This window comes from Lithobates pipiens, unplaced genomic scaffold (assembly GCF_037356315.1).
Source record: "Lithobates pipiens isolate NorthernLeopardFrog02 unplaced genomic scaffold, aLitPip1_a1.2 Scaffold_19, whole genome shotgun sequence".
NCBI classification, from domain to species: Eukaryota; Metazoa; Chordata; class Amphibia; order Anura; family Ranidae; genus Lithobates; species Lithobates pipiens.
In genome coordinates this window covers 171,786,237-171,794,894 of record NW_027507764.1, presented here as the reverse complement: position 1 = coordinate 171,794,894, position 8,658 = coordinate 171,786,237, and the positions used below count along the sequence as shown (strand labels likewise).

The window sequence follows — 8,658 nt, the reverse complement described above, 5'->3', positions numbered from 1 at the left end:
CTGTGTACTGTGGGATATAAATCATGAATAATAAATCTCTAGTTGTGGGGAAAAAAAAGGACATCAATTTTGTCTGGGTACAGCATTGCATGACCATGCAATTACCAGTTAAAACGACGCAGTGCCAAATTGTAAAAGGTGCTCTGGTCAGGATGGGGGTAAAACCTTCAAGTGGTTAAACACAAACACGTATTAATTATACAGGTTCTGTGGCTGATTAAGGTGGTATTTAAACTCACTTAGTGCCTCATCTGCATTAAATTAGCCACAGAGCCTGTTTAATTAATATGTGTTCGGGTTAAAGGGATGAGGCGGCAACCCTAGGGCAAATCCTTCCAGGGCTGAAGGAGTTAAGCTGTGCTTTTGCGACACCTTTTGGCCTCTAGCGGGGCACTTTTAATCCCAAAGAAGGGGGTTAATAATGCCTGTGTTGCAGTGCTTTGGAACCGCTTCCCATTCATTGCAATGGGCAGGGGCGTTTTTAGGGTTGCCACCTCATGCCTTTAAAACAAAACACATTAATTACACAGGTTCTGTGGCTGATTAAGGTGGTAATTAACCACTTCAGCGCCGGAAGATTTTACCCCCTTCCTGACCAGAGCACTTTTTGCAATTCGGCACTGTGTCGATTTAACTGACAATTGCGCGGTCGTGCAACGCACCCAAACAAAATTGATGTCATTTTTTTTCCACTCACAAATATAGCTTTCTTATGGTGATATTTGATCACCTCTGCGGTTTTTATTTTTTGTGATATTTTTTATAGCAAAAAGTAAAAAGCGCAATATTTTTTACTTTTTGCTATAATAAATATCCCCAAAAAATATATTTAAAAAAACATGTTTTTCCTCAATTTAGGCCGGTGCATATTCTTCTACATATTTTGGTAAAAAAAAAAACAGTTTTCAGGCGCTATTTCTAGTGCTAAAATGCCTGAAAACCGACTCAGTGTGAAAGGGGTCTCCATCTTTATCTAGGATAAAAAGTATAGTGGAAAGGCATATCTAATAACGCAGATCATGCCATTTCATCCTGCTTTCCTATAATGACACTAAAATAATATGAAGACATTTCCATGCATGAGGCACACTTTAGGAGCCCCTCCATGAAAGATGCATAATGTGGGTCAGCCTTTGAAGAGGCGTGGCAGTTGGTTTCCGTGGTAATGGATTAGGCAGTGTGTTCAGGAGATCCACTCCCTTCCAGGCCACTTACTTTTCCTCAGACTGAAGTAAGCTGACTGTTCAACAGAAAGATAGGAAAGGTGTGTTACACTGTAAGTACCCGATTTTATCTTAAAGTGGTTGTATGCTCAATTTTTTAACTTTTACCTACAGGAAAGCTTATAATAAGGCTTACCTGTAGGTAAAAAAAAATCTCCTAAACCTGTACAGTTTAGGAGATATTCCCCTCGGTATGCGCCGCTGACTGCAGCAACGCATGCGCACAAGGGGGTTCTCGCCGTGAAAATCCGGCAGCGGCCGACCGGCCGGACTGAGATCTCCCGCGCGCATGCGCGGGAGTGACGATATCGTGGCTCCGGCCACTCGCAGCGCCGGAGCCGCGATACCCGGAAGAAACGCCAAGGGAGCATGTCAGCTCCCTCGGCGTGCATCAGGCCAGATGTCGGGGCCTCGTTCTAAGGTAAGTATTTCATAATGAGCTAGTATGCGGTGCATACTAGCTCATTATGCCTTTTGCTTTGCAGGTTTAAAAAAAAAAAAAAATTTGCGGGTTTACTACCGCTTTAAATAGGAAAATAATAGATATTTAAAAAAAAAAAAAAAAAAAAGGATATGCAACAGTTTAGAAGAAACTCCTCAGTAAATATTGCTTCACAAAGTACCAGTTATGCTTAGAAGGGAGGAACTGAATTTACTATGGAAAAAAAAAAATGCAGCCACTGAGGACTGAGCTTCAGGGATCCCATTTATACCATGGCAATGCAGGTTACATGCATTGCTGTGTCATTCGTTTCGAATGGCTCTTCATTACTTCAGCACCGGAAAGGTTTTACTCCTTTCATGACCAGGCTATTTTTTTGCGATACGGCACTGCGACCTGGAAGATTTTACCCCCTTCCTGACCAGAGCACTTTTTGCAATTCGGCACTGCGTCGCTTTAACTGACAATTGCGCAGTCCTGCGACGCACCCAAGGAAAACAGATGTCTTTTTTTCACCCCACAAATGGAGCTTTCTTTTGGTGATATTTGATTATCTCTGCGGTTTTTATTTTGTGCGCTATAAATAATATATATATAATATATATATATATATATTTTTTTTTGCTATAATAAATATCCCCAATAAAAGTATAAAAAAATAAAATAAAATTTTTTTCCTCAGTTTAGGCCACTGCGTATTCTTCTACATATTTTTGGTAAAAAAAAAATCTTAACAAGCGTATATAGATTGGTTTGCACAAAAGATATAGCGTCTACAAAATAGGGGATTGTTTCATGGCTTTTTTTTTTTTTTTTTTTTATCAGGACTGCGACACATGTTTGGGACCATTGGCATTTTTACTGCTATAAAATTGCATTGATTACTGTGAAAATGTCACTGGCAGTGAAGGGGTTAACCACTAGGGGGCAGTAAAGGGGTTAAGTGTAATTTTTGGTCTATAAACAAAAAAAAAAAAAAAACTGATTTTAAAGCAAAAACAATATATATTTTTTTATTTCTGCTATAAAACACATCCAATAAAAATTCCTATTGATTTATATTTCAAATATAATATATATTGATTGCTTGGTTTGCTCAAAAGTTATAGCATCCAAAAATGGGATATATTTATGGAATTAGTATTTTATCAAATTTATTTATTTTTTACTAGTAATGGTGGCGATTAGCGGGACTGCAATATTTTGCAGCGGACACCTGACACTGTTTTGGAAACCAGTGACACCAATACAGTGATCGGTGCTACTAAGCAGTGTGCTTTGCAGGAAGAGAAAAATAAACAGCATATTGCTGCTGTCAGAAGAGAGTCCTGTGTTTGTTTACCTACAGCCGATTGTCAGGTGCCGGCAACCAATCAGCATCGGGCTCCCTGACTAGGTATGTGTTCCTGCACAGGAGAGCCGCCTTGCTGCTGTATATTTACTGTATACGGTCAGCAAGCAGTTAAAGCGGAACTTTCCCCATAACAACTTGATAGAAAATCCCATTCTTTTGTCAAAGAACATACATGCCATATTAATAATTATGCTACCAAAATTAGTGTGTGTTGTAAATTGCCTCCAGCGTTGCTCTTGGTTTCTCTTGCTGGAGGCTGCCATTATACTGAGGCCCAGAGTAAAGCTTTGGGCTGTCAGCAGATTGGCCTCTAGTGGCTCTGATTTTAGGCACAGTGCTGAAAAATAGAAAGCAACTGAGCATGTTCAGAGCACCTTGTATTTAGACAATATAGTAGGGTTGCCACCTTTTTCTTCAAGTCAAACCCGAACACTTTAACGGTTCACAGCAATTTTTGTTATAGTATAAAGTATATTTTCCAATTAAATAACATTTCTAATCATATGAAGTTAATCACAAGAGTTCCCCTCTTTACATCAGAGTCCACAGGGTTCCCCCCCCTTTACATCCAGAGTCCACAGGGTTCCCCCCCTTTACATCCAGAGTCCACAGGGTTCCCCCCCCTTTACATCCAGAGTCCACAGGGTTCCCCCCCCTTTACATCCAGAGTCCACAGGGTTCCCCCCCCTTTACATCCAGAGTCCACAGGGTTCCCCCCCCTTTACATCCAGAGTCCACAGGGTTCCCCCCCCTTTACATCCAGAGTCCACAGGGTTCCCCCCCCTTTACATCCAGAGTCCACAGGGTTCCCCCCCCTTTACATCCAGAGTCCACAGGGTTCCCCCCCCTTTACATCCAGAGTCCACAGGGTTCCCCCCCCTTTACATCCAGAGTCCACAGGGTTCCCCCCCCTTTACATCCAGAGTCCACAGGGTTCCCCCCCCTTTACATCCAGAGTCCACAGGGTTCCCCCCCCTTTACATCCAGAGTCCACAGGGTTCCCCCCCCTTTACATCCAGAGTCCACAGGGTTCCCCCCCCTTTACATCCAGAGTCCACAGGGTTCCCCCCCCTTTACATCCAGAGTCCACAGGGTTCCCCCCCCTTTACATCCAGAGTCCACAGGGTTCCCCCCCCTTTACATCCAGAGTCCACAGGGTTCCCCCCCCTTTACATCCAGAGTCCACAGGGTTCCCCCCCCTTTACATCCAGAGTCCACAGGGTTCCCCCCCCTTTACATCCAGAGTCCACAGGGTTCCCCCCCCTTTACATCCAGAGTCCACAGGGTTCCCCCCCCTTTACATCCAGAGTCCACAGGGTTCCCCCCCCTTTACATCCAGAGTCCACAGGGTTCCCCCCCCTTTACATCCAGAGTCCACAGGGTTCCCCCCCCTTTACATCCAGAGTCCACAGGGTTCCCCCCCCTTTACATCCAGAGTCCACAGGGTTCCCCCCCCTTTACATCCAGAGTCCACAGGGTTCCCCCCCCTTTACATCCAGAGTCCACAGGGTTCCCCCCCCTTTACATCCAGAGTCCACAGGGTTCCCCCCCCTTTACATCCAGAGTCCACAGGGTTCCCCCCCCTTTACATCCAGAGTCCACAGGGTTCCCCCCCCTTTACATCCAGAGTCCACAGGGTTCCCCCCCCTTTACATCCAGAGTCCACAGGGTTCCCCCCCCTTTACATCCAGAGTCCACAGGGTTCCCCCCCCTTTACATCCAGAGTCCACAGGGTTCCCCCCCCTTTACATCCAGAGTCCACAGGGTTCCCCCCCCTTTACATCCAGAGTCCACAGGGTTCCCCCCCCTTTACATCCAGAGTCCACAGGGTTCCCCCCCCTTTACATCCAGAGTCCACAGGGTTCCCCCCCCTTTACATCCAGAGTCCACAGGGTTCCCCCCCCTTTACATCCAGAGTCCACAGGGTTCCCCCCCCTTTACATCCAGAGTCCACAGGGTTCCCCCCCCTTTACATCCAGAGTCCACAGGGTTCCCCCCCCTTTACATCCAGAGTCCACAGGGTTCCCCCCCCTTTACATCCAGAGTCCACAGGGTTCCCCCCCCTTTACATCCAGAGTCCACAGGGTTCCCCCCCCTTTACATCCAGAGTCCACAGGGTTCCCCCCCCTTTACATCCAGAGTCCACAGGGTTCCCCCCCCTTTACATCCAGAGTCCACAGGGTTCCCCCCCCTTTACATCCAGAGTCCACAGGGTTCCCCCCCCTTTACATCCAGAGTCCACAGGGTTCCCCCCCCTTTACATCCAGAGTCCACAGGGTTCCCCCCCCCTTTACATCCAGAGTCCACAGGGTTCCCCCCCCCTTTACATCCAGAGTCCACAGGGTTCCCCCCCCTTTACATCCAGAGTCCACAGGGTTCCCCCCCCTTTACATCCAGAGTCCACAGGGTTCCCCCCCCTTTACATCCAGAGTCCACAGGGTTCCCCCCCCTTTACATCCAGAGTCCACAGGGTTCCCCCCCCTTTACATCCAGAGTCCACAGGGTTCCCCCCCCTTTACATCCAGAGTCCACAGGGTTCCCCCCCCTTTACATCCAGAGTCCACAGGGTTCCCCCCCCTTTACATCCAGAGTCCACAGGGTTCCCCCCCCTTTACATCCAGAGTCCACAGGGTTCCCCCCCCTTTACATCCAGAGTCCACAGGGTTCCCCCCCCCTTTACATCCAGAGTCCACAGGGTTCCCCCCCCTTTACATCCAGAGTCCACAGGGTTCCCCCCCCCTTTACATCCAGAGTCCACAGGGTTCCCCCCCCCTTTACATCCAGAGTCCACAGGGTTCCCCCCCCTTTACATCCAGAGTCCACAGGGTTCCCCCCCTTTGCATCCAGAGTCCACAGGGTTCCCCCCCCTTTGCATCCAGAGTCCACAGGGTTCCCCCCCCTTTGCATCCAGAGTCCACAGGGTTCCCCCCCCTTTGCATCCAGAGTCCACAGGGTTCCCCCCCCTTTGCATCCAGAGTCCACAGGGTTCCCCCCCCTTTGCATCCAGAGTCCACAGGGTTCCCCCCCCTTTGCATCCAGAGTCCACAGGGTTCCCCCCCCTTTGCATCCAGAGTCCACAGGGTTCCCCCCCCTTTGCATCCAGAGTCCACAGGGTTCCCCCCCCTTTGCATCCAGAGTCCACAGGGTTCCCCCCCCTTTGCATCCAGAGTCCACAGGGTTCCCCCCCCTTTGCATCCAGAGTCCACAGGGTTCCCCCCCCTTTGCATCCAGAGTCCACAGGGTTCCCCCCCCTTTGCATCCAGAGTCCACAGGGTTCCCCCCCCTTTGCATCCAGAGTCCACAGGGTTCCCCCCCCTTTGCATCCAGAGTCCACAGGGTTCCCCCCCCTTTGCATCCAGAGTCCACAGGGTTCCCCCCCCTTTGCATCCAGAGTCCACAGGGTTCCCCCCCCTTTGCATCCAGAGTCCACAGGGTTCCCCCCCCTTTGCATCCAGAGTCCACAGGGTTCCCCCCCCTTTGCATCCAGAGTCCACAGGGTTCCCCCCCCTTTGCATCCAGAGTCCACAGGGTTCCCCCCCCTTTGCATCCAGAGTCCACAGGGTTCCCCCCCCTTTGCATCCAGAGTCCACAGGGTTCCCCCCCCTTTGCATCCAGAGTCCACAGGGTTCCCCCCCCTTTGCATCCAGAGTCCACAGGGTTCCCCCCCCCTTTGCATCCAGAGTCCACAGGGTTCCCCCCCCCTTTGCATCCAGAGTCCACAGGGTTCCCCCCCCTTTGCATCCAGAGTCCACAGGGTTCCCCCCCCTTTGCATCCAGAGTCCACAGGGTTCCCCCCCCTTTGCATCCAGAGTCCACAGGGTTCCCCCCCCTTTGCATCCAGAGTCCACAGGGTTCCCCCCCCTTTGCATCCAGAGTCCACAGGGTCCCCCCCCCCTTTGCATCCAGAGTCCACAGGGTCCCCCCCCCCCTTTGCATCCAGAGTCCACAGGGTCCCCCCCCCCTTTGCATCCAGAGTCCACAGGGTCCCCCCCCCCCTTTGCATCCAGAGTCCACAGGGTCCCCCCCCCCCTTTGCATCCAGAGTCCACAGGGTCCCCCCCCCCCTTTGCATCCAGAGTCCACAGGGTCCCCCCCCCCCTTTGCATCCAGAGTCCACAGGGTCCCCCCCCCCCTTTGCATCCAGAGTCCACAGGGTCCCCCCCCCCCTTTGCATCCAGAGTCCACAGGGTCCCCCCCCCCCTTTGCATCCAGAGTCCACAGGGTCCCCCCCCCCCCTTTGCATCCAGAGTCCACAGGGTCCCCCCCCCCCCTTTGCATCCAGAGTCCACAGGGTCCCCCCCCCCCTTTGCATCCAGAGTCCACAGGGTCCCCCCCCCCCTTTGCATCCAGAGTCCACAGGGTCCCCCCCCCCCTTTGCATCCAGAGTCCACAGGGTCCCCCCCCCCTTTGCATCCAGAGTCCACAGGGTCCCCCCCCCCTTTGCATCCAGAGTCCACAGGGTCCCCCCCCCCCTTTGCATCCAGAGTCCACAGGGTCCCCCCCCCCTTTGCATCCAGAGTCCACAGGGTCCCCCCCCCCTTTACATCAGAATTTTCAGAGTTCCCTTATACTGTAAGGGAGGACTCTGCAGACTGATATAAGGGAGAACTCTGGGGACTCTGACATAAGGGATGCTCTGAGAACCCTGACATAAGGAATGCTCTGAGAACCCTGATTTAAGGGGGAACACTGAGAACTCTGATGCACAGTGAGGACTCTGATGTTAGGGGGAACACTGAGACCTCTGGTGTAAAGGAGAACTCTGATGTAAGGGGTGCTCTGAGAACCCTGATTTACCTTTTTAGTGTACTCACTCAGAGGCAGGAGAGAGAAGGAGGGAGACTTCAGTCACAGACAGGGATGGATGGTGAGCTCACTCATCCATTGGCAGTCAGCACCTCTCATCCAGATGTATCTGAGGCTGCTGGACTTCAAATTTCCGGCCCCCCACTTCCCTTTTCTGAGGCACAGCGATGGGGATTGGAGTGTGGGCAGACACAGAGGGGTAGGAGTGGGAGGAAAAGGAGCAGATAGAGCCCATCTGTATGTGGGGGGAACTGTTAAGCCCCGTACACACGAGCGGACTTTTCAACATCCAAAGTCCGTCAGACCGAGTCCATCAGACTATCCGATCGTGTGTGGGCTGCAACGGACTTTAGCTTCGCAAAAGTCTGACGGACTTTAGAAATGAAGCATGCTTCAAATTTTCCCGACGGAACTCCGCCGGACCCGGTCCCCTTCGAAAAATTCGCTCGTGTGTGTGCTACTCCGACGGACTAAAACCGACGCTAGGGCAGCTATTGGCTACTGTCTATGAACTTCCTACGTCGAATCCAGTCGTACGTCATCACGTTCGACTCCGTCGGAGTTTGGTGTGATGGTGTGTGGTCAAGTCCGTTCGGTCGAAAAGTCCGCCAGAACTCCGGCGGAACTCCGGCGGAACTCCTTTGGAGGTCTGTCAGACTTAATCCCTCTCGTGTGTACGGGGCATTAGTGCTGGCTTTGGGCAGTGTGAAAGAGAGTGTAGCAGACTCTCTCAGCTTAGAGAACTTCAGCCAGAAACCCTGCTGGGAAGCCATAGTCCAGTCTGAATAATGCGTCCGAGTTTCAAGTGGCCTAAAACCCGAACTGCCTGGGTGA

General features: G+C 51.2%; 1 protein-coding gene across 1 annotated transcript in view; it reads left to right on the top strand.

The window, feature by feature from the left end:
• Positions 1–1,233: 1,233 nt before the first annotated feature.
• Positions 1,234–8,658, top strand: part of TOPAZ1 (testis and ovary specific TOPAZ 1) — a 594,775-nt gene continuing 587,350 nt past the window's right edge. The window contains exon 1 of the mRNA XM_077491472.1: positions 1,234–1,276. The gene's annotated coding sequence lies outside the window, so the exon portion shown is untranslated. The remainder of the gene's footprint in view (positions 1,277–8,658) is intronic.